Source organism: Equus przewalskii, chromosome 1, assembly GCF_037783145.1.
Source record: "Equus przewalskii isolate Varuska chromosome 1, EquPr2, whole genome shotgun sequence".
NCBI classification, from domain to species: Eukaryota; Metazoa; Chordata; class Mammalia; order Perissodactyla; family Equidae; genus Equus; species Equus przewalskii.
Window position 1 is genome coordinate 108,043,200 of NC_091831.1, and position 27,154 is coordinate 108,070,353.

Genomic DNA, 27,154 nt, shown 5'->3' on the forward strand with positions numbered 1-27,154 from the left:
CTCTGGTGTTAAAATAACCACTCCAGCTTTCTTTAATGTTTGAATGGTATATCTTTTTGCATCCTCTTATTTTTAATCTCTCTGGGTCATTATATTCAAAGCGGGTTCCTTGTAGAAAGCATATAGTTAGGTCTTGTTTGTTAATCTAATCTGTTAATGTGTATTTTTTAATGGTGGGTTTAGGCCACTTACATTTAATGTATTTGTGGATATGGCTGGATTTAGTGCACCCTTTTATTATTTTCCTGATGTGTCTTTTGTCTCTTGTCCTTCTGTTTCCCATTTCCTGCCTCCTTTGGCTGTTTGAATATTTTAGTATTTCATTTAGTTATTGTCCTTTTGGTTATATTTCTTTGTATCTTTTTTTTTGCTCTATGGATTATAGTATATATCTAACTTTTCATGGTCCGCTTTGAGTTAACATTTTTACAACTTCAAGTAAAATGTAGAAGCCTTACAACCACATGGGTCCCTTCATCCACACCATTTATAGCTGTCTTGTGTATTACATTTATGTACATTAACAAACAGCCCCCTAGTCAATGTCATAATGCTTGCTTGAAAGACTAGTATGTATTTTGAAGAACTTCAGAGGTAAAAAATAGTCTATTGCATTTACTCAGATATTTTATCATTTCGGTTGCTCTTCTCTCATTCCTGAAGTCTGAAGTCCCTTTGGTAACATTTCCCTTCACCCTGAGGAACTTTTTTAGCAATTCATTTAAAGCAGGTTGGCTGGCAACAAACCTTTTCAGTTTTCCTTCATCTAAAAGTGTCTTTATTTCACCTTCATTCCTGAAGGATTTATTTACTGAATACAGAATTCTGGGTTGATAGTGAGTTTTTCGTTTTGGTTTGGTTTTGGCTTTTATAGTGTTAAGGACGTTTCACTGTCTCTGGCATGCATGGTTCTGATGAGAGATCCACAGTCATTAGAATCATTGTTCCTCTATATACAATGTGTCATTTTTAATTTGGGTGCTTTCAAGACTCTTCCTTTACCTCCAGTTTTCAGCAGCTTGATTATGACATATTTAGGTATGACTTTCTTTTGGTTTATCCTGTTGAGGTTTTGAGCTTCTTAAATACATAAATCTATGTTTTTCATGAAAATGGGATGTTGGCATTATTTCATCAAATATTTTTTGTGAAACAAGCTCTCTCTCCTGTCATTCAGGGATTCCAGTGACACAAATGTTAGAGCCTATGACATTGTTCTAAAAGTCCTCAAGGCATTGCTCATTTCTTACAGTGGTTCTTCTCTCCATTATTCAGCATAATTTCCACTGGTCTACTTAACGTTCACTGATTCTTTCCTGTGTCATGGTCATTTTGCTTTTGAGCTCATCCAGTGAAATTTTTATTTTGGATATTATATTTTTCAGTTCTAAAATTTCTATTTTATTCTTTTTTATAGTTTATATTTCTCTTCTGATAATTTCTATCTTTCCACTCATTTCAAAAGTGTCCACCTTTACCTGTCTTACCTTCTTTAGGGGGCAGTTCTAATGCCAATTCAGCTTCAGAAGCCTTTGTTACACTGTCTGGGTTTGCCCCTCCCATGAGCCATTCAGGGATTGGCCTGGGACCTGGGCCATGATACATATTGTGGTTTAGTCCCAAAGCCTTTGCTATGGTTCTTTGGGTGTATCTGATGCCTATAGTTGGTTCAGACACAGAAATGGGGATCCCCTTTTCCAGCTCTCTCCCCTGCAAGGTTTCTTCCACACTCTCCTGTTCCCAGAGGCCCCTTTTCCTGGTTCCTCTGGCTATAAAGTTTGGGTCTCTCAGAGTTTTAACCAACTATACTGTTTCATAGTTTTGTGAAACTGGGGATCCTGCCAGAGGGAAAGCAGCAAAAGAAAGAAAAAGAGACGGGAAAAAAGAGGGTTTCTCTCCACAGTCTTTATATAATAATAGGTTCCTCTCTCCAGAAAGCTGGATTTTCTCTCAGGATTTTAGGTGCGTGCCCCACTGCTGTCACTTCGGGTCTGGCCATGGGGCAGGGTAGCAGAGAACAAAGGTCGAAAACAAAACAAAACAGAGATTCCTCCCACTCTTCAGCATGGAGGGTCCCTTTTCCTCAACCTTTGGCCAGAAAGACAGGTTTCTCACAGAGTTTCGCAGTCCCTGCCCACTGTGCCATCTCCCAAATCAACTGGCACCCAGGTCAAAGGAGGGGGAAAAAACCAGCAACAAGAAACTTAACACCAATGTCCTGGGCATTCAAGCTTTGCCCTCCCTCCTAACCATGTTCCTTTTTATTCTGTCCAGAGGTTTTAGTTCTGATCAGTGAGAGAGATGATCTATAGTAGGATGACTCCATCTTGGCCAGCACCATACGTCCTCCATGGATCTGTTTATAGACTCTGAAAGGTACATTAAGTAAAAACCTACTTATTTTTCTTCCGTTCAATTCATCAAACACATACCCCTGGCGATCGACGCGCGGCTCAGCCTGCCCCCATCAGCACTCTCAGCAGCAGAAGCAGCCCTGCCACAGGCAACTTGGCAACTTCCACCAGGCCCGGATCCTCAACCCTACAGCATGTTAGAGTCGACGGGGCAGCTGTCAAAGACCACCAATCCTGGGCCTCATCCCAGCCCCAGGAGGTCAGAATTTCTAGGTGGGACCCTGACATCAGTATTTGGAACTCCCCCACTGACTCTCATATACAGCCAAGGCTGAGAACCCCACTGAACTGGATGTAATGAAGGTATGGTCTATGGCCCTTCAGAGTAGGCCCTAGAAACCCTCAGGTTCACAGTCCCCAGACAGGAAGCTCTGGGCCAGGAGAGTAAGGAGGAAGTGAGAGGGAATGGGAACTTCATGTTGCTGAAGGGTTGGCCACACAGCCTCTCCTCCACCACCTGCCCCTGTAGGTATCTGAGGTTTTGCCACGTGCAGTAAGATGCCACCTTCTCTAATAATACATAAAACCTCTAGGGCCCTCCTGAGTCTGGTCTCTCATAGCAAGCTTCCCCTGGGGCCACAGGGAAGCCATGCTGCCCCTATGCACCGGCACTAACACACACAAATGGCCTCCCTTCCCTTTACACCCTGACATGCGGCTGAAATACAGCTATACGCTCAAAGGACATTTAAGGCAGAGGACCCCCATCTCCACCCCTGCCTTGATCAGTAAGAGTACAGTCATCTCCAGGTCCTTCTAGGAAATGCATGCAGAGAGGAAAGGGGCCAAGAAGGAAGTGAGCATAGGTCCCTGAGGCCCCTATTCTAGATGGGGGACCTGGCTTCCTTCCCCACACTGAACATAACACTTCAGCACCGTCCTAGGGGCTCCAATCACAGGATTGCCATGTTCGACTGTCAAATTTCCAAAGCACATCTTTGCTGATTGTATAAAGAGGACCTAAAATCAACCCCTATCATGGAAAGATGGAGAGTCTTATCCAAAGCTAACCATCTGATGATGACCTATGGTTTAGATTCTTGCACCTCTGTGCTCCTCCACCGCCAGCCTGTTAGTTCTCAAGCATCCCTCTGAGGCTTAGGCCACATGGGGCTGGAAGGGAGTTTCCCAGGGGTGCTAAGGAGGGAGGACCCAGAGAGACACTCTGTGAGAAGCCATAGCTCATCAACACCAAATGAAGAGGGGGATCCTAGAGTTCATAAAGTGGGGGCAGAGATTGTTGTCAAAGCACCAAGCCAGTGATCACAGCACCATCAGCTCTGGCCAGAGGGCAGAGTCCCGGCAGCTCGCCCAGAGACAGCAGCTGGAGCGTGGACCCAGCCCAGGATGTAGAGGCCAGGACCCACAGGGAAGGACAGCCCCTCTCACAAGGAGAGTCAAGGGTCCCACACACTCTAGCTCTGATTCTTCCGCAGTCTCGCCTAACTCCAGCAAGAAAGAACCAGGTCAGAGAGCTGCCCCTCCTGCCTGCCTCAGGCCCTCGCCCACAAGGATACCTGTAAACCCTCCTCTCCTGCAAGGCCCCCACCCTAGTCCCAACAAACTCCCTAGAGGCACCGGTCCACGGTGATGGCCAACGTGTGATCTCATTCAATCATTCATTCACATCATCTTTCCACCAACTCACCCCAGGCTGTCTGTCCAGCCCCCTGGAACACTCTTTATCTTTCTGCAGACGGTGCCTACACACCACCTGGTTCATAAGCCAATGGAGGCAGAAGCTGGGGCTCCTGTCTAGGTGTTCCCAGCGCAGAATAAAAGGGGCTCAGTGACAGCTCCTGAGAGCGTGTAAATGAAACTCAAAAGGCTGAACGGAAACTCCCGGAATGGATCGATCGTAGGATACTCAATCACTGTCAAATGATTATCTTCTGAATAAAGATCTCCCACAGGATTTCTTTAAATAGGCAGCTTCTCTTGGCTTATTTTAAATGATTTAACTTTATTTATGTATAATTTTTTACAAATGTCTCCACTATGGGAAGCAGGGAACTCCGGGGTATTTAGTAGGGGTGGGGGTGGGGTGCAAAAGAGATGATGCAGGGTCACCTGCTGCGCCTGTGGCCACCCCTCCTCTGGAGACACCTGTGGTCTCTGCAACCCCAACCCCCCCACAGGTTCCCTAGCCCCGAGTGGGGAGGCCCTGAGTGGGGAGGCCCCTCATCTCTTGCTGGAGAAGAGCCAGCTCGATCCCATACCCCGTTTTTGGGGTCTGTTCACAGGACCCCAAATTTCTTCCGAGTTGCTCCCCACCACCTCTCGGCTCAGCTGGGTTGTTCCCCCTCCGGGCTCATGTCTGCAGGATGATTCGGATCCTCCCTGGAGGAGACTGGGCTGCCTTGTCTCCTAAGTACCATTTTCTTCCCCTAGAAAAGTTTGGTAAGGTGATAAGCTGTGAGTACTTTCAAATTAGGTCCTGACTGTGGTCTTTCAAGACAAAAACAAAAAAACAATATCCAGGCTATGTGCAGGGCAGTCATGAGGCTGAGCAAAGCAGGAATATGTGCCTGGCAGGTGACTGGAAATCTGGAGTGGGGGCCCCATACCGAGTCTCGGGAGTGAGGAACAGTGCAGCTGCTGGCAATGACCCAGCCCTTCTCCAAACTCCCGAGGGCCCCTTGCCTGCCCCAGAGGGTGCAGACAGGACCAGTGTCTGGTCATGAGCAGCCGTTGGCCTTCACTTCCAACTGGTGACAGAGACCCCTGGGTTGAGGGGCTCCAGGGTCCTGCTCAGCGCCCTTGGTTGTCCACATTCAGTGCCAAGGCCCTGGTCTTTCCATCCCCTCATGCCATCTCTGGCCTGCTGCGCATCCCAACAGCTCCTTTACACCGTGGTCCTCAGACTTTAGGGCATCGGGGTCACTTGGAGGGCTTGTTAAAACTCAGAGTGCTGGGCCCACCCCAGAGCTTCTGATTCAGGAGCTCTAGGGTGGGGCTGAGAATGCATTTCTAATGGTACCTAGGGAGGCTGATGCTGCTGGTCCAGGACCCAACGTGGAGCACCACAGTTGACGAGATCCTAGAACCCCTGCCCACCCTCCAGCAGCCACAACTTTGGAATCAATAACAAAAATCCCATGATTAATTCCCAGAAAAACAGATTAGTAGGTCCCAGATCTGAGAGAGACTAAAATGCTATCATCACGGGACGCCCCTGAGGCCTCCTAAGATGCTCCCCATTTCTACCAGTCTGACTGAACATAGAAGAGCAAAGAGGATTTCAAGGCCACACTCATTCATTTAACTGGCCTGGGCAGAGGGCTGAGTTCACAGGAACCCTGCCTAAGACAACAGTGGATTCACCCTTTCCTGCCAAAATTTGGGCAAATACACCTGACTGCCCTCCCAGCCTGCTGGCGAATCTATTTTTCAATACCTGATGGCAATTTACTAATTTATTCTAAAGAGCCCTCAAGTGCAACCCATTAACTATTCACTGCTCCACTGGCATGCCCTCACACATCTGCTTGTCTGGCTCAGGGGTTCCCACCAGTGAGGGAAGGTCAGTGTCCTCATGTGATAAGGCCTACCAATCCAAGCTGAGCCTGCCTGTAGCCTCATCATAAGCTGCGAGAGCAGGATGGATGTCAGACACCCTCCTGGAAGTCAGGGGCTCCAGAACCAAGGTTAACTGACCCCGCTCTCCAGAGCTGAATGCCCACTGCCACCCTCACCAATCTGAGGCAGCACCCCATATGGGAACTTCTGCATGTGTCCAGTAATTTCCATGAAAGTCCAATTCAGTCATAAGGTCCAGTGTCCAAGTTCAGCTGGCAGCTGGGCAGAGGCACCAGGAAAGGCACCAGGGCAGGAGTGACGGCCTTGGGAGCCTGTGTGGTGTGAAGTGATCTTTATTCCGGCCAAACTTTCTATTCCATCACTGCAATTTAAAAACAATGGCCAAGAATCCAAAGTTAAAACAGAGCAGAGGGCCCATTTCAGTGGTTCTCACAGTATGGCCCTTGGGCCAGCAACATCAGTATCAAGTGGAAATTTGTCAGAGATGAAAACTCTCAGGCCTACCCCAGATGGACTGAAACAGGACCCAGCGATCTGTTTTCACAAGCCCTCCAGAGGATTCTGACGCACACTCCCGTCTGAGAACCACCTCCACTCATTATTAGGAATTTGGACTTAACACTTCTGTGCCCCGAGAAGTCATAGGGAAGCCTGTAAAACTGGCATTGGTTCTAAGCTTCACTCTTCAAGGTAAACAAATGACATGCATACATCCTTACATTATTTTCATATTGTCTTCATCGGAGTGATTGTGTCTGGCATGAAATCTAAAGGAACTTCCAGCTTGCTCTGTTAACTGCTAAACATGATGACAACTTGTGTACAGGTAAGAAAGAATGTGCTGGTCCACGTCCCTGGTTCCTGGGAAGGAGCCTCTAAACACTTGGGATTTCCCTTGTGACAGAGGTGTCTTTGTCATTCATGGGGGCCCCTTGGAGCAGACCTGCATTTATGCTAATGAGATGACTCACGGTGGGGGCTGGGCAGGCCACAAAGACCATCCATGTGCTTAGAGGGTTGGGGCTCTGGGCTACAGACAGAGCCCAACCTGTGGGGGGCGGGAGCTGCAGACTGAGCAGCCACGTGGCCAATGATTCAACCAATCGTGCCTACAGGATGAAACCCCAACACAGTGTGTCCATATCATGAACACCAAAGCTCAGGTCAGCTTCCTCTGTTGGCAGTACTTTTTGATTATTGTCACACTTCCATGCCAGGAGGAAAACGTGTCCCTGAGAATGAGAGAAGCTTCCTGTTTAGAACCCTCCCAGACTTCATCCTGTGTGTCTCTTCTTTTGGCTGGGTCCAACTTGCATCCTAAAACTGTCGTTGTTAAGTACGGTGCTTTCCTGAGTTCTATGAGTCATTCTGGTGAACTATCAAACCTGAGGGTGGTCTTGGAAATCCGCAAAATTGTAGTCAGCTGGTAAGAAGTGAAGATGGTGCTGGGGCCACAGGGCAGTAGAGTTTGGCTAACTCCAGGTGGCTGCTTAAACAGCTCCTTGTGTACAGAGGTCTGGAGTTTGTAGGGCAGGCTGGCAGGCTGGAAAGCCTGGCAGGAGATGATGCAGTCTGGGGTCTGTAGGCAGAATTCCTTCCTCTTTGGGGGACTTCAGTCTTTTCTCTTAAGACTTCAACTGATTGATGAGGCCCACCCACATTATGGAGAGTAATCTGCTTTCAAAATCTACTGATATGTTAATCACATGTAAAAAATACCTTCACAGCAACATCCAGGCTGCTATTTGACCAAGCAACTGGCACCATACTCTAGCCAAGTTGACACATAAGTTTAACCATCTCAACTGCACAGATACTACTTTGTTCTTTCAACACACAGCAGCCATAGGTACCAGGGAAAGAGAGGCAAATAAGACAAAGCCTCTTTTCTCATGGAGGTGCCACCAATTCCTGTTCTGCCAAGAGTTGTGCATTCTTATCTTCACGGCCCTTCTAAGGAGAGTCCCCTTTGCTACATACCTACAGCCCCTACTCATGGTCTCCTCCTGTTAACACCACTTCCTTTTCTCAGAATCAAGATAGCATCCTGTCCAGAGCCTGCCCTCCACCCACAACCTCCCCTGGGGTAGCTGTGGCCATCCTGGGATCCAGAACTTAGGTATAATTTAGCCTGGTTGGCAGAATCCTAGGCAGCTGTGCTGTGGAAATGAGAGTTATGCTATCCCAAGCTCAGCTGTCACTCACACCTGCTAACTAAGGAATAGGGTCCCTCCTTCAGATATTTGCTGGAAGTACCAGATCTTCCTTACACCAAAGGAAGGCGTCTCTATCAGACGTCAATTTACTCATCCCATCTTCAAGTACACTCAGAAATTCTTGCCATCTATACATAAAGACTAATTCACCAGAGTATTTAAAGGAGCAACTTCTGTGTAATTTAGGAGATGGGTCTCATAATTATGAAAATAAAATTCTAGTAAGTATCATTTATTGACTTTCAGGCATAATCTCAAGGTCTTTTCCATCTATCCCAAGCCCTTTACAGTTCCCTACCTTCCCACAGCAACTAAAGACACTTTTTCTTAAAATGACTCAGAAGTAGACAGAAACCCAAGGCAATGACTACAACACTCTCTCTCAAAAATGCTTCGAGGATGGGGCCAGCCAAGTGGCGTAGTGGTTAAGTTTGTGTGCTCTGTGTTGGCAGCCTGGGGTTTGCCAGTTCAGATCCTGGGTGCGGACCTATACACTACTCATCAAGCCATGCTGTGGCAGCATCCCTCACAGAAGAACTAGAAGGACTTACAACTAGGATATACAACTATGTACTGAAAAAACAAAAGAAAAAAGGAAGACTGGCAACAGATGCTAGCTCAGGGCCAATCTTCCTCACCAAAAAAAACCTGCAAAAAAAAATGGTTCCAGCAGATTCCTGAATCAGAATATGTTGCAAAGTGAGCCTACTTTGTATGAAGCATCTTGCATAAGAATTAGAAAATCTGAATTTGAAAATTACTGGCCTAAAAGATCCCTTCTATGAACACTGAGTCTACTTTAAAGTAATCATAAAACTGGGCTAGATTTTAAAAAAAAAGGATGACTTTGGTGGATCAGAAACTTTACGAATTACTGAAAGGGAAGGAAGATGCAATCAGACTGAAGAATGAAACCACAGCCCAAAGGGGGCAAAGAAAGCAAGTGCTTGGAAAAATTGGCACGACTCCAAGGGTGCTCTGAAGTGGGAGACTGCACACAGAAGGGGCCATGAGCAAGCAGGGGCAATCAGAAAGAGTACTAGAGAAGATCAGCTGGCAGAGTCAAGCCTACCCATGCCTCCACTCCTAGGGTCAGGCAGCCATACGGTGTTGGGGTTTTGTCTGCAAGGAAGAAAGAGGATAGGGAGAATAGATGTTAAGAGACCAGCCAGCTGTTCTGCCGTACACATCATGGTGAACTTTCAGGACAGCAAGGATGAGAGAAAATCCTAATGCTTCAAAAGGTGGGGGTGGGGATTACATACAAAGAAGCAAGAACCAGATTATCAGACTTTTCTTTAGCAGCACTGAGTGCAAGAAGACAATGGCAGAATATCTCCGAAGTTCTGAGGAAAATAGATTTGGTCAGAATCTACATCTAGCCGAACTGTCATTCCCATGAGGAGTCAAGGTGTGGACATTTTCAGCCATGCAAACACAAAAAGGACCCATGATTAAGGTACTGTTACCAAGAGGAAAGACAAATATGAGAGGAGCAGCAATGATTGGGAGGGGAAAAGTGAAACTTATCTCTAATCATCAATAACTGATGGTTGCAAAACACTTCAATAACCTGGCATTCTAGAACTAAGATCAGAAATTACATCAGCGTGGGAGGAGAGGGCGGGGAGCAAGCAGAGGGAAGTAAGACTATGCTGGTATTTTTGTTTTGTGAGAAAGGAGGACATATTCCCTAAGTCTAGATGTCAACAGAAAAATATGTTTATCTTTGACTTATCTCTATAAAGGAACAGAATGAATAACTTCTAAACCATTAGAGGAAAACAGATAGAACGCAGAAAACTCAATCCATTCAATGAAAGAAAGAAAAGAGGCAAAATAGAAGCAATAAGAAAATATTAACAAACTAAAATGTCAAAAATAGTCTGAACATGTCAGTGTCCCTGGATTAAATTCACTCTATAAAAGAGATTTTCAGATTAGACCACAAAAATGAAAGAAAATTCAGTTACCTGCTTGTTATGAGCTGGAATGCATGCGTCCAAAATTCGAACATTGAAGTCCTAACCCCCAGCACCTCAGAATGTGACCTTATTTGGAGATAAGACCTTTAAAGAGATGATTAGGTCAAAATGAGGCCCGTCAGGGTGGGTCTTAATTCAACCAACTGGTGTCATCATAAGAAGGTATTTAAATTCAGACACATGGAGAGACACCAGGGGTACATGTGCACAGAAGGATGAGAACGCCAGCAAACAGCAAGCTGGTGGCCATCTGCGAGCCAAGGAGAGGGCCTTCAAGAAACCAGCCTCGCTGGCACTTTGATCTCGGACTTCCAGCCTCCAGAACTGTGAGAGAATAAACGTCTGTTGTTTAAACCACCCATTCTGTGGTATTTTGTTATGGTAGTCCAAGGAAACGAACACAGTGCTCTTTATACTCCCTGGTTGAAAAAGATGGATTTTCAGATTACTTTAGAAAATGCAACCATGATGTCTTAGTCCATTTGGGCCACTATAACAAAATTCAATAGCCTGGAGGGCTTATAAACAAACATTTATTTTTCACCGTTCTGGAGGCTGGAAGTCCAAGATGAAGGCACCTGCAGATTTGGCATCTGGTGAGAGTCCACTTCCTGGTTCTTAGACAGCTGTGTCCTCACATGGGGACAGGGTGAGGGAGCTCACTGAGGTCTCTCTAGGGCACTAATTCCATCACAGGGGCTCCAACTCTTATGACCTAATCACTCCCAAAGGCCCCACCTCCGAATACTATCGCACAGGGGTCAGGACTTCAGCATAGGAATTTTCAACACAAACATTCGGTCTACAGCACAGACTTGTTTACAGTCTCTTGCCTTATTACACCTAAAACAAAATGATAGGAGCTGCTAAAAATAAAAGTGTACAGAAAGGTATACCAGACAAATGCTAACAAGAAGAGGTAGGTATAACAATATTAATCAGACAACATTAATGTAACAGCAAAGTACGGGAAGGGACAAAAATAAAAATTTCTACTAATAAAAGGAATAACCAAAGGCATCACGTACCTTTGTCAACTTAAAAACCTTCCTTCAAAATATAAACAAAGCAGACAAGGAGAATGAAAAGTGAAATTGATAGTCATGATCATATTGGGAGACTTTCATAGAAATCAAAATAACTAGACAAAAATAAGGAAGGATATAAAGATTGAAATAAAAACTAACAAGCTTGATCAAAAAGATTTATTTAGAACTTTGTACTCAACAAATAGAGAAAGTAGACTTCAAAAAAAGAAAGATCCGTGCTTTAACAAAAACTGACTACAGAGTGTTAGGCCACAAAAGAAATCTTACATTCTATAAAGGCAAATTTGTACTGGCTCCACTAAGTGAATACAATGTGATAAAATTAGAAATTAATAACAAGAAAATTGTCAGTTACCAATTGATTGCCTCCTAACTCTGAATGCGTCCTTCCGTACGTGCTCTGTGGTGGACAACAGAATGCCTTCAAGCATTTCTCCTTTAAAGAGCCCAATGTTAAACTTCTCCGTAGAGGGCTGTGGAGGGAGCGACACTGCAGGAGGAAGAGGCTTCCTGCAATTTCCATCAAGGACCACAGGCCCAGAACAGGTTCCTTGTGATCCTGCAGCCTTGGTCTGGCCACCCTCTCAACATAGAAACCAGAACCCCACACAGCCAGCCACCTGCCAAACTCCCCTAGAAGCCCTGGTGCAGCCTGGTCTCCCTCAGTAAGCATCCCTGAACAGCCTGCATGCAGCCACCTGGAGTCAGGAGGATCACCCACCAAGCAGTCACTACCTCTGCAGGCCCTGAACGCCCGCGGCCCTCGTCAACATCTGAACTCCCACGGATGCCCACCCACTAGCTGCTGATCACTCGATCCCTGCCTGCACTCTGGAGGCTGGCCTATTGTTACAACACAAGCTTCTCTGCTCTCTGGAGGCTGATCCATGCCTTCTCCAACGTGGGTCCTTCCTTGGGTCCTCTCCCTTAGCCCTCAGGGGGCCAGCGACAGTTCCTATACCTCACAGTTACTCCCTTATCACACTTAATTCTTTATATTAAGGCCCCCTATTTAACCTATTGTATGGTTTCTATCTCCTGACTGGACCTAGACTGCTACCAAGATAGTTGAAAAACAAAAAAAGTAACAACTGTATGTCTTAGGTTTGAAAAGCATTCAAAATATAAATTACAAATGCTTAGACATGAACAAAAAATTGGCTATCACAACTATGGGATATGGCCAAATTTGTACTCATTAGAAAACATACACATCAGCTAGAGTTGTGTTGTTCTTGTTGTTGTTTTTTAAGTAGAAAAGAGGGTTAAAAGTATGAAAAAAAGCCTAAAGAAAGGAAAAGTGAAATTTAAGATAAGCAGAAATTAGTAAAATATAGGATAAAAAATTGTAAACAATAAAGTTCGTTAAAAGTTAGCTTAGTACAAAAAGAATATACACAAAGGCAAACATGATCAAGAAGAAGGAGAATGCACAAATAAACGTTAGAATTGAAAAGGGTGCCATAATTACAGAGGCAGAGAAGTTTTAAAATTATGAGGAAATACTTTTTGGAAGTTTTTACTAATAAATTTAAAAATCTAGCTGAGTGAAAAGGAAACTTTTCTTAAAAATATAAATTACCACAACCGGATCAATAAATAGAAAACCTGAATAGTGACAGAAGATATTTTAAAATAAATCATAGGTGTAACTTAATAAAGGCACCACATCTAAATAAATTTATAAGACAAATTTTATTAAATTTTCAAGGAACAGATAATTGTCTTGTCAGATCCCAGAAAAAGATGGAGAGCTAAAACAACCCATTTTATGAAACCAAAAACAATCCAGTCTCCAATGTGAATAGAGATGCAAAAACCCTAAATAAAACTTTAACAAATAGGCTTAGTAAGAGTATTAAAAGACTAATACATTAGGATCAAAAATGGTTTATATCACAAAAGAGAAGATGGTTCAACCTCAGAAAATCTATCAGACCATTAAAATTGGCTATTATACCAACTTGTTATTCTGAAAATTACTAATTGAAGGGGAATAAACAAGCATTTATACTCTTTTAATAATAGAAATTATATTTCAGAGTGGTCTAATAGCTCCGGTTGATGGAAGAAATCTCTTCTTTACAGAAGAATGCCAGCTAATAAATGTAAATTGTATGAGAGAATTATGAAATCACTAATATGTAACAACTAGTGAATTAATGGATTCAGTCCAGGATCATCAATGGATAATGCAAGGTTCATTGAGTGCCCAATATATATGGTGCCAAAGAGCTATTCACAGATAACTTATAAGTTTCAAGAGGAATAAACAAGTTTAAAACAGACAGCTCAAGCTGTGAGCATCTTAACTCAGTGATTAACCATAACTAGTCAGATCAACTATCAATAGTAATCATATACTATGTACTATGTGTGAATTGTGTGGTATGTTGCAGTGTGAAACACATAGGATCACTTATGAAGTATTCTTGCCAAGAAATTTTAGTCTGAATCTAAACACGCTTGTAGATCAGATTTATCATTGAGGAAAAAACCCCTTCGTCCATGAGAGAAGCATACTCAACACACCATTAATATTGGGCTTGGCAATGTGACTTGTCAATGGAATGTGGATGAAGTGACAATGTGCAAGATCCAAGACTAACCCTTGAGGCCATCTCTGGTTTCCACTCACTCCTCTGGTGTTCCTATGATCCACCACGAGCCATGCATGACTCCTGTGGCTAGGTCTCAGAAAAATCAGGCTGTCTGAGACCAGCCTGGGTCTCAGAATAAACATGTAAGAGGCAGAACCACCCAGCAGATCAGCAACCTGAACAAACCTGCCCAGCTGACCCATGGCCTGTGAGTATGAAAAAAAGTGCTCATTATTATATGTCAGTGAGATTCTGTTATTGTTATGCAGCACAAACTGACTAATACACAAGTCTTTGGAATTAAATTCCAGTTGACAAGAACCACAAGACAGAGGGGCAAAAGTTAAATGATACCACAAGAAAGCAATCAGAAGTCAGCATCATGGTGGAGAGAGCTCTCCCTGAAAACTCTCCTCTCTAAGATACAATGAAAAGGATATTCATATTCCAACAGAGGACATCCACACAACACAAAAGACGTCTGAGAGACCCATGCAACCATATGTCAGAAGGTGGAAGTGCTGGAGCCCTCCACCACCCCTGAGGAAGTGGAAGGAGGTAAGAGAAAGCTTCTCTTCCTCCATGAAGGGCAGTGACACAGGGACTGGGTGTGGCTTCCAAGAGAAAAGTAGGGAGGGAGCAGTGGCCTTCCTCAGGAACACCACAGATGCCCAAGGTCACTCATAACTCGGGGGAAAGTCTCACACACAGGTGACTAGCTATTGTGGGGGTGTCTTCATCAAGCCAACACCCCAGGAGAGCAAATAGCAAGGACAGAGCGAGAAGCCCAGGAGATAGTGCAGGAGAAAGAAAGTGCCCCTCCCCCTGCCTGGCACCCTAGCCCAGCACCTGGGAGCTGTACCGCAGATGGTGGCAGGGTCAGAACATGCCGCTCTTGACACCCACCCAGTGGCGATGGTGGAAGTGGCAATCAAATGCTACCACAATGCAGAAGAAAAAATCCATGCCATATAGCAATATGAAAAATATATTAAATCTCCAGACCAGAAGGAAAATGAGAAGGACCCAGAAATCAATCCTGAAGACACAGAAATCTGTAACCTAAACGACAGAGAATTCAAAATAACTATCATTAAACAAAACTGAAGGAGTTAAAACAGAATGCAGATAGACAGTTTAATGAGTTCAGCAGCTACTTTACAAAGAAGATTGAAACTATAAACAAGAACCAATCAGAAATATTGGAGATGAAAAGCAAATGGTAGAGATAAAGCAGAATATGGAGTCCCTGAACAAGAGAGCGGATATCAAGGAGGAACGAATCAGCAACTTTGAGGACAGAAATATAAAAATGCTTCAGACAGAGGAGGAGAGAGAACTAAGACTAAAAAGAAATGAAGAAGCTCTCTGAGAAATATCCGACTCAATTAGCAAGTGTAACCTAAGGATTATAGGTATTCCAGAAGGAGATGAGAAGGAGAATGGAGCAGAAAGGTCACTCAAAGAAATAATAGTGGAGAACTTCCCAAACCTGGAGAAGGAGATGGAAATCCACGTCAAAGAAGCCTAAATATATCAATGTAAAATGACCTACAGCAGGGCCAAATGGTAGTGAAGCTGGCAAAAGTGAATGACACACAAAAATTCCTAAGGGCAGCATGGCAGAAGAAAATAACTTACAAAAGAACTCCTATGAGGCATTCAGCGAATTTCTCAGCAGAAACCTTACAGGCCAGGAGAGAGTGGAATGATATATTCAAATCTTTGAAAGACAAAAACTTTCAGCCAAGAATACTTTGTCCAGTGAAAATACTTCAGATATGATGGAGACAAAAACTTTCCCAGATAAACAAAAACTAAGGGAGTTCATGATCATAAGACCCCCTCCCCCCAAGAAATCCTCAAGAAGGACCTCAGACCTGAAAAAAAAAGAAGAAAAGGGTTACAAAGCCCTGAGTAAGGAGATAAACAGGTAGACAAAATCAGAAAATTGTAGCTATCCCTCAGAAGAGGTTAGCAAATACTCAGGTAGAACATTAAAGATAAAGAGAAGGAAAACACCTAAAACAAAAATAATCTTGTCATTTTAACCACAAACTCACAACACGAGATGGAAAAAGATGTGACAAAAACCACTTAGGAGAGGAAGGGGAAAGGGACCGAATCAGCTTAGTCTAAGTAAATTAGAGGTCAACAGAAAATGGACAATCTCACCTACGAGATTTTGCATACAAACCTCATGGTAACCAATAAACAAAAAAGCAGAACAGAGACACAAATAACAAGTGAGGAGAAAACTAAGAAAACCAGCATAAAAAACTACTTAATGGAATTGGCATTCCGAAATACACAGGATGAGAAACAAGGGAAAAGCAAAAGAACGAGAAAACAAGTGATAAAATGGCAGCATCAAGCCCTCCTATATCAATAGTCACCCTAAATGTAAATGGATTGAAGCATCCAATAAAAAGACACAGAGCAGCAAGATGGATTAAAGAACAAGACTCAATAATATGCAGCTTCCAGTAGACACATCTCAGCTCCAATAACAAACACAGGCTGAGAGTTAAAGAATGGAAGATGATACTCCAAGCTAATGACAAACAAAAGAAAGCAGATCTTGGAATACTTATATCAGACTTTAAGTAGACTTTAAGATAAGACAGGTAAAAAGAGACAAAGAGGAACACTGTATAATGATCAAAGGGATACTCCACCAAGAAGACATAACATTTGCCCTGGTCTTTGCTTGTTCATTTTCCATTCCATCTTCAAGCCATATCCAGTCTGCAGACTCAAGCGCAAACCTGATCTCTCCTGCTTGGGGGAAGTTATACTGTAAACACTGAGAGTGATATAACACACAAATCGGCCTCTTCCGTCCAGGTTGCCTGAGCCCCCACCATGCATCACCCATTTACTCTCCTGCTCAGCAGGCACCATCATGATCCTCTTTCTCAGTGGAAGAAGCCAAGGCTCCAAGGGGAGGTGCAGCTGAGGCAAGGTCACCAGCTGTGAGGAGTGGTAGCCCAGGCCCTGGCCACCTGTCTGAGGGAGCAGGGCTCAGGTGGGGCACCCCTACCCTGCTCCCAGCCCAGTGTTTCCTATTCTTTCTTACTCTCAAACCGCAGCTTCTTTCTACGTATTGGTATAGATATATTGATGTTGATATACCATATCCTGCCACTCCTGCACTCCACTGTTCTCCTAGCGGTTAGAAGAGGCAGGTTAGCCTCAGCAGAGCCCAAGGGCCAAATGCTCTAGCCTCTGTCAAGCCTCCCTCACAGGTCCTGCTCCATCCCCAGCCAGGGGCTGATCCTTGGCCACATCTGCATCCAGATCAACCCTCCTGGTTCCCACTCTTCACAGCTGCACTTACCTGCTTCCTTCCCACATTTCCTGTTGCAGCTGTAAAGAGCCTCTGGCAGAAGGACTGCCTAGCCCCCCTGGCATGTGAGCTTATCCTTCGTGACCATAGGTCCCTGAAACTTAATTCACTCAACAGTCTCTAAAGGTATGTACAATTCCTCCCACTCTGCAATTTTCCAATGTGCAGAAAGACAGAAAATCATATGGATGCAATCAGAGTCCCCTAGGCATCCAGTGCAGTAAAAAGCACTAGAGTGGTTTCAGTGCATGGCAATTACATCAACTCTCAAAAGAACCAGCACTGTCACCCAGATGGCATCCAGCTGAGCAGTGGTCCTCAGCTCCGGATGCACATTAGAACTATTAGGGAGTTAAAATCGATGTCCCGATCTATGTATCTCTATTGATATGTCTAGATGTCAATCTATCAATACCCAGACCCCATTCCAAGAGATCTTGATCCAACTTGCCTGGGACAGACCTCCCCAGACTGGTGGTTTTTAATGTGCCCCAGATGATGCTAATGAGATTCCAATCCATTTCCAGTGTTTCACTCCTTGATGTGAATGAACAACCAAGGATCCCAGATTTGGGAGGAAGGGCTCAAACAGGAAGAAGAAAATCTAGACAAGCGAGTGCAAGGAAACCAAAGGAAACAGAATGCAGGAAACAGGAGAAATTGTCAAAAATAAATAAAAAGGTAATTAATACCTTCAAACAAATATAAGAAGATACTGCTTCCAAAACACAAGAACAGAATGCTACAAAAGGGAAATGATGAAAGAATAGAAAGAGCTCTTGGAAATTAAAAGTAAAAGAAAGTACAAAAATTTCATTATAGGAATTTAAAGAGAAAGTCAGAAAGGTCTGAAAGAAGAAAAGAAAGAAAAGGAGATGGAAGAATATGAAAGAAAAGAAGAGACTTACAGGATTAAATCAAGGGGTCCGACATCAGATAAGTGGGAATTCCAGAAAGAGAAAAGAGAGAGAAGGAAATTATCAAAGAGAACATAAAAGAAATTTTCTCAGAACTGAACAGAGCTCTCAGTGAACCTGGTCTTGGGTTCTGACTCTCTTCCCTGCACAGCCTGAGAGACGTGCCAGGTCAGGGAGCAACAGCATCAGACCCCAGAGTTTCTCCTTCACATGCAGGTGGGCCACCACCACGAGCAAACACACTCGCTGAAATAATTTGCCCCCAGCACCCAACCCTCCTTCCTCTAAAGCTCTGCTTGGCTGCCATCGTTATTGTCTTCTCACAGTCTAAAGTTACACAGTCATTCACCTTGACTTTCTTGGAAAGAGACATAAAAATATTAAACACCAGATTTATTTAATAAGCATAACATGATGAAAGGAACCTGTTATAGTCTGAAGGGTAAAGGAAGAGAGGGGAAAGAATAGGAGATGAACCTCAGGGAAGAGAAACAGAGACAGAAGAGCAGGAGAAACAGGCAAAGAAGGACAGGAGGACAGAAGAAAGCCAGAGGGTAAGAGGAGACCCCCAAACCCAACAGCACATCAACAGTGGGTACCTCATGGAGAGAAGGAGGAAGTGCCACTTTTCTCTTCCCACCAAGCCAATTACCTGAGCTTCAGGGTACACAATATAGGAACTGCCTTCCGAAAAGTAGCTCAGCTCTTCCCCGTTTTCCACTTTCTCTCTATGCTTCCATCATCTCAATCCAACCATACATCAGCACGGCACACTGCCCCTGGCAACACATATCACACACACGACCATCAGGTTAGAGGCTGGTATTGTCATCTCCACATCACACAGGAGGTGCTAAAGGCTAAGAGACCTTCCCCACCTCATCTAAGCTCCCACAGAGAAAAAGCCTGGACCCAGGAATCAAGAGACTCTCCCACAAAAATAATAGCAACCAGTGCTAACTTCACTGAGTGCCTATTCTGACAAGCGTGCTCTTTAAGCTCCTGTTGCCTCATCTGTAAGAGGGGATAATACAAGCTTATCTTGTTACTCCGATGACCAGAGATACATATGCAAAACGTCTAGCACAGCTCCTGGCATATGGATGCTTCTGGTTGTCACAATAATTCTGTGAAGCAGGAAGGGCACGGATGAAAGCAAGACTCAGGACTGCAGTGACCTGCCTGAGGTCCCACACAGCCGGCGACTCGGTGCCCGCCTCCAGGCCCAGAGCTCTTCCCTCCAGTTCTCCCTTCACCCTTGTCCCCCCAGGCACCTGCTCATGATCTGCTACTCGGGTGCAAATGCCAGTGAGAAAGTGTTCAAAACAGTGGGCAGAGCTTCAAACATCCATTAGCATAATATCCCAAGTGTCTGATGAGTCTTTTTTTTTAAATGTGTACACTCAACTAAGAAAGGTTTTTCTTCTTTCTGACATGATAACAAGCTCTTCCACTAAGAATACTATGCAGGATCTGGGTCCTAAGATATTTCCACCTGCCCCTCTCCCCCTCACCATCCACTGGCAAACCAAACTGCCGAGTGTGGTCCCTGGGGTGATGGACAGGCACACGCCAGGAGAGGCGCTACCCACCAGTCATTGAGGTTGTCACCCCTAGAAGGGCTGTGGACATTTTCTTTTGTCTTTTAAAACAGGAAATTTTCTTCTACTAAAGATGCTGTAAAAGACATAAATGTAGGACCCCAGACGCTCACTCACTGTAATTGCTCTTGATGGCATCCACTTAGGGAATAAGACAACCTGACAGCTGATTCTCCAGGAGCTGCCTCTCATCTCTCACTAATCATGCTCAGAAACAGACATTCTGGGCCAAGCAATATAGATCACATTCTTTTTTCCCTTAACAACAATAACAGTCAGGAAAACATCAGCCAGCCAGACAGCGCTGCTCGTCAGGCATGGATCCTAGTTTACCAAACGTGGCTTAGTTTCATTTTTAATGCAACCTCCTCAGAAGCCAAGAAGGTAGTCCATATCCAATACCTGCACTTTAGACTGGTTTGGGCATTAGAGACACTTTTGAAGATCATTCTGGAGGACATGTGGAAAAGAGGAGAGGTGACAGAACAATGACTACAGGAAAACATCATGTAAATGTCTGTCAAAGAGACAAATGATGAATGGGCAGACTGGGGAGCTCAAATATGATTCTAATATCAAGATTTTAGAACTACTCTGTTCAACAGAACTTTCTGCAATGATAGAAGTGTTCCAGCTGCACTGCCCAACACAGCGGGCTTTGAGCACTTGAAATGTCAGTTCAACTGAAGAACGGAATTCTTAATTCACATAATTTTAATTAATTTAAATCAAATTTAAATAGCCACATGTAGCTAGTGGCTGCCGTACTGGACAGGGAACTTCTAAAAGCCACTTATTAAAGCATTGGTTTGTGATCACCTTTAAGAAAAGTGGCAATTAGAAGAACTAAAAATGAGTCCAGTAAGGGTAAGTCTGTGAAATCAGTCCCATTTCTTTCTCTGATGGGGTATGTACAAAAGTAGACAAGGGAAACCCAGAAGAGAGAATGCATCTGGATTTTAACAAGATACATGACATGTCCCTCCCAACATTCTTGTGGATCAAACTGAACTCTGTGGCTTGGATCTGGCAAAATGAGATGGATCAGTGGCCATTTGAATGCCCACACTAAAAATGGATCAATTCATGGACATCTGTCAATCTGTGGGGACTTTTTCAATGATTTGGTTCTGTTCAACCCTGGATGAGACAGAAACTCTTCAGGACTGCAGATAACACAAAACTAGAGGGGATGGAAAAATATCAAGCCAAGTACAGGGATGGCAGAGACAAGGCTTAGCAAGAACATGCATGGAAGACCTTACATATCCTGCTCTATCTAGTTAAAGGTATGCTTTCACTGACAGATATGCCAATGTGAACTACAAACTTAATCTCTGAAGCAGTGTTCTTACACAAGTCCATTCTTAACCATATAGAGAAGCTTAATTTCTTTAAGGTCTAAACAAAAATTCGCACCAGCAATTGCCCTCTCCCAAGATCCCCAAGGATGAAAAGAGCATTTAACATAGCTCTCCTCATCTATCCCTTTATTCAAAAGCTTTTATGTCGAAGCTTTTATGTCTTCGAAGATCATTATTTTTTCCCTGACCTTAAAGAGAAAGTGGAAGCCAATCCTTTTTTATAGCCCTTGTGACTAAGGATATAAGTGAAGGAAAGGCAAAGAATGACTCATTTTCCTACACAACATATAAAATCTGCATTACTTAGGGTATCTGATGTATGAGCTCAAAGCACCAGGTCTTAAAATAGCATGAGGCACCGCCCAACCATGATATAGTGGGGAAAGTAAAAAATACTTTGCCTGAGGAATTCTACTTGTGGCTATGATGCACCAGCTTGTGTCAGACTAGTCTTCCCACCAAGAACAACCAGAAACTCTTGATGAAATTAAAAAATAAAACAATCTCTGTGGAAGCATCAGTGAGCTATCAAGGCAGCTAGGACTTGAGGGGCTGAGATCCTGACAACCAAGAAAATATACTGAAACGAGCTCAGCATCCTGTGCTACTTTTCTTTCCAATGCACTTGTGGATTCATAACTGGTGGGTCTCAAGAGGTTATAACAAAAACCAAGCAGAGAGTGATGGTTAAGAGGGCAAGAGGACTAAGTAGAACTTTTGGCAGGCTCATGAGGCTGGGAAAACAAGAAGCTGTAATTTAGGGCTACGAAAGCAGTGAGAATTCAAGGGGCCAAATTCCTGGAGAGAAGGGAAACAGAAGTGAGTCTGATACTTGGCTATATTAGAAAAGGGGGAAGTCTGGAACAATTTGAACAAGAAAACAAATAACATGGTACTGGATTATAACCCAAAGTGTAAAATAAATATCCATAGGTCTATACAGATATAAATAAATGAATGAGTAAGTAAATAAATGGGGGAGAATAGACAAATCTCCTGTGCAGAGGAATTCTGAATAATTAGCCAGAGACTGCCCCCTCACAGAGATGGAGCATAACTCCCAGGTGATCAAGGTTAATATGATGTGAGAAGATATGTAACCTTGATTTGATATGATGAGAATGGTACTTTTCTCTATGCAGTCTTATGAACAAAAGCCCATAAGCCCTGTCTAACCATGAGAAAAATATCAGACGAATCTAATTGAAGGATATTCTACAAAATTCCTAACGAGTGCTTCTCAACACTGTCAAGGTCATCAAAAACAAGGAATGTCCAAGAAACTAACACAGTCTAAAAGCACCTAAAGAGACATGAAGATGAAATTTAATATGGTGACTAAATGGAATCCTGGAACAGAAAAGGGACATTTGGTAAAAGCTAAGAACATCTGAATGAAGTACGGACTGTCGTTAATAACAATGTATTGATGTCGGTTCATTACTTGCAAAAAATGTAACATGCCACTGTAAGACATTACCAACAGGGAAAGCAGGTGTAGGATATATGGAAACTCTCTCTACTATCTTTTCAACTTCTCTGTAAATCTAAACTCATTCTAAAGTTAAAAAAAAAAAAATTTTTAAAAAAGAAGTCATTATACTGATAATAAGACAAAGTAGATTTTAGAAAAGAGGCATTTCAAATGGAAAAGAGAAAGAATTCATGATTTTAAATAAGGGGCAACCTACTAGGAATAAATTCTAAATTTAAATTCTAAATCTATAGTATTTAGTTATATACTCTCAAAATTTATAATGGGAGAGGTGACAGAAATATAAAAAGGCAAATCTACAATCACAGTGGAACACTTTAACACACTTCTTTCAGTAAATGATATAACAAGCAGACAAAAATCAGGATGAAAGTAGAAGATTTGAACATCATAGCTACCAGATTTTCCTTATTAATATATTTATGTAAATTACTGCACTGAGGAACTACACACAAGGGCACACAGAAAATTTTGTAAAAATGAATCATACGGTGGGCAAGTCTAAAATGAGACTAAACAAATTTTAAAATGTTAAAATCACAAAAGATGTGTTTCTGACCACAGTATAATTAAGCTAAAAATAAATAAGAAAAATATAACTAGAAAATATGCAGTCATTTGGAAATTAACTACTTTAAAATAACCCATAGATCAAAGAAGAAAATGATTATAAAAATTAAAAACATTTGGAACTGATTAATAATGAAAACACAACATATAAAAAAATAGTATTACATACTCATATTCATAACTGCACTATTCACAATGGCCAAAAGGTAGAAGCAACCCAAACGCCCATCAATGGATGAATGGATTTAAAAAATGTGGCATATCCATATAACAGAATATTATTCAGTCTTAAAAAGGAAGGAAATTCTGACACATGCTACAACATGGATGAACCTTCAGGACATTATGCTAAGAGAAATAAGCTTGTCACAAAAAGACAAATACTGTACGACTCCACTTCTATGGGGTATCTAAAGTAGCCAAAGTTATGGAGACAGAAAGTAGAATGGTGGTTGCCAGGGGCCAGAGGGAAGGGGAAAAGGGAGTTATTGATTAATGGGTATAGGGTCACAGATTTGCAGGATGAAAAATTCCTGGAGATAAGGTTCACAACAATGTGAATATAGTTAATACCATTGAACTGTACACCTAAAAATGATTAAGATGGCAAATTTTATGTGTTTTTTCCACAATAAAATAAAGCAATTTACAGATAAAGCAGGCTTACAGGAAAATTTATCATCTTAAATTCCTGTATTAGGAAACAAGAAAGACTGGAAAAATAAATAATCTAAATACTCTTTTACTTTCAAGTATTTTGAAAAAAGCAGGGGCCGGCCCCGTGGCCGAGTGGTTAGGTTGGTGTGCTCCGATTCAGCAGCCCAGGGTTTTGCCGGTACTGATCCTGGCGGACACGGCAAGGCTCATCAAGCCATGCTGAGGCAGCATCCCACATGCCACAACTAGAAGGACTCACAACTAAAAGTATACAACTATGTACCGGGGGAGCTTGGGGGAGAAAGAGGAAAAATAAAATCTTTAAAAAAAAAAAAAAAAAAGAACAAAGCAGCCAATTAAACCCCAAATAAAGTTGAAGGAAGGAAATAAATATAAGGCAAGGAAAAAAATGAAACAGAAAACAAATGTATAATAGAGAAAAATCAATAAACTCAAGTGTTGATTCTTGGAAGAAAAATTAAATTTATAAATCTGAAGTAAGGCTCTGTGGTTAAGATTCAGTGCCCTCACTGCTGCAGCCTGGCTTTGTTTCTTGGTCAGGGAACCACAACATCTGTCTGTCGGCTGTCATACTGCGGTGGCTGCATGTTGCTGTGATACTGAAAGCTATGCAACTGGTATTTCAATTACCAGCAGGGTCAACCATAGTGGACAGGCTTCAGCAGAGCTTCCAGAATAAGAAAGACTAGGAAGGAGAACCTGGCCACCCACTTCTGAAAAAAACTGGCCATGAAAACTCCATGAATAGCAGCGGAGCATTGTCTGATACAGCACTGGAAGGTGAGTGGATGGCACAAAAAGACCACGCGGGGTTCTGCTCTACTGTCCACAGGGTCACTAGGAGTCAAAATCAACTCAATGGCACTAACAACAACAGCAAGACTGAAAACAGTGGACGTGGGAGGTGAGGAAGAGGAAGAGTGCACAAATTACAATATCAGAAATGAAAATACAGACATTACTTGTAAAAGTTAATCATGGACATTATAAACAGCTTAATACTACTAATTGTGACAATTTTTATGAAATGAACAGATTACTGAAACACAACTTAGCAAAACCGACGCCAGAAGAAATAAAAAATCCAAATGGTCCTCTATCTACTAAAGAAATTGTACCTGTAATTAAAAACCCTCTTCTCAAATAACTTCAGATCCCAGTGGCTTCTCAATTGAATTCTTCCAAACATTTAAGCAAAAATGAACAAACAAACAAAAGAAACACCAATATTGCCCAAAATCTTCCAGGGAGCATAAATAGAGAAAATACTGCCCAACTTATTTATAAAGACACCATTACTTTGATACCAAAACCTGATCTTGACACTATATGAAAATAAAATTACAGGCAAGTAACTTTTAAACAGTTGCAAAGAAACTATTAAAAATTATTAAATCAAAAGGAGTTATGTATAAAAATTGTATCATATCACAACCTGGTTAGATTTAGTCCAGGAATGCAAGGTTGGCTTAATATTCAAAAATCAACCGTATAATTCACCACACTAAAGAAATAAAGGAAAAATATTCTATGATTATTTCATTAGATGCAGAAAAAGTATTTGATAAACTTCAATACCCACTCATGATACAAATTTCTAGCAAACTAGAAGTGAAAGGGAACTTTCTGACTCTTATAAAGAGTATTCACAAAAAAATTGAGAGCAATCAGCATAATTTAAAGTGAAATACTGAAAGATTTTCCCCTAAGAAGGGAATCATTGAACTGGGTTTTGCACTCAGTGCAAAAAGGAAAAAAACACTCTCATTATTCATAGACAACATGATTACGCATCTAGAAAATCTAAAAGAACCTACAAATTATTAGAATTAATAACTGAATTTAACAAAGTTGCTGGATACAAGGGAAATATATTTAAAAAGTCAGGTTTATACATACCATGAAAAGCAATTATAACAGAGAATTTAAAAAAAATACCACTTACAATAGCAACAATAGCAAACAAAACAGATATCCAAATACCAAAGAAATCTAACAAAAGATTTTGTAAATACAAAACTATGAAACGTATCAAGAGAAATTAAAGTAGACCCAAAGAGAGGGAAATTATATGTTTATGGATTTGAAGACTTAATATTATAAAAATATCAACTCCCTCTTAAGGGAGCTATAATTCAAAGGACCCTCACCAAAATCTCAGCAGGGTTTTACGTACAAGTGTCTGTATGGAGATTGACAGAATGATTCTAAATTTTCTGCGGAAATACAAAAGGCCAAACACAGCAAGACAATCTTACAGCAGAAAAGCATTAAAGGACTTAAAAACTAGTAGAGGTAAATATTTATCATAAAATCACAGTAATTAAGATATTGTGGTCTTGGTACAAAGATAGACAAACAGACCAGTGGAGTTGAATAGAGACCTACACACACAGTAATTTCATTTATGCATAAGTGACAATGCAGAATGTTGTGATCACGTCATGGAGGGTGGGATCTACCTCCCAACACAAAATTGGTTCATATTTCAAGACCGGTGATGCCACACATGTACCAAGGGGCTATGGAAAGATTAAGTACTCACTTATTTGTCTTTCTAGGGAGAACATGGCAGGCACAAAAGCCAGTTCCAGAAGTGGCTGGCGTGGCTTGAGAGAAAGTGGGAGTGAGTGACCCTGGTGGCTAGGGTGAGGCCACGGAAGAGTTTGCATGCAGTGGCTGGGGCTTGTGTGGTTTGAACTTCCCACCAGTACCATGCAAGGTTGTGTACAACAGCTTTCTCAACAGCTTGCTGAGGTGTGGGGCAGAAGGAAAAGCAGGAGGTGGGGTTTGAAAGCAAATACCAAAAAGGGAATTAGACCTTTATTATAGAGAACAGTGGCATAATAAATGGTGCTGGGTCAACTGGATACTCATTGGAAGAAAAATGAATCTTGACATCTATCTCACACATACATAAAAAAATCGACTCCAGGTGGACTGCAGACCTAACAGTGAAAGTTCAAACAATAAAGCTTCTAGAAGTCAACACAGGAGAATGTTATCATGTTCTTGAGGTATGCATACATTTCCTAAACAGGGCACAAAAAGCAATTATCTTAAAGGAAAAGATTAATATGCTAGGCTTTTCTTCATCAAAAGATACCAGTGAAAGTGAGGAAGAAACGGCGTGAGAAAATATATGCAATGCATACATCTAGCAAAGGTCTCAGGTAGCAAACACATAAAGAAATCCTACAAAGCACAACAAGAAAGAAAACCCAAAAGAAAATCAACAGAAGACTTACACAGGAGCTTCACAAAAGAACATATCCAAAAGGACAATAAAAATACTCAAAAAAAGATACTCAACATCATTAGTCTTTGGTGAGATACAAATGAAAACCACAGGATCCCACTATACACTCACCAGAAT

The 27,154-nt window shown here is 42.3% G+C and overlaps 1 protein-coding gene across 19 annotated transcripts in view; it reads right to left on the reverse strand.

The window, feature by feature from the left end:
• APBA2 (amyloid beta precursor protein binding family A member 2) overlaps window positions 1-27,154 on the reverse strand; it is a 226,028-nt gene that overhangs the window by 73,047 nt on the left and 125,827 nt on the right. For 2 of the 19 annotated variants that reach the window (XM_070571791.1, XM_070571743.1), the window contains one exon: window positions 18,723-18,849. The exons of the other annotated variants lie outside the window; for them this stretch is intronic. The gene's annotated coding sequence lies outside the window, so the exon portion shown is untranslated. The remainder of the gene's footprint in view (window positions 1-18,722; window positions 18,850-27,154) is intronic. 19 annotated transcript variants of the gene reach the window in all.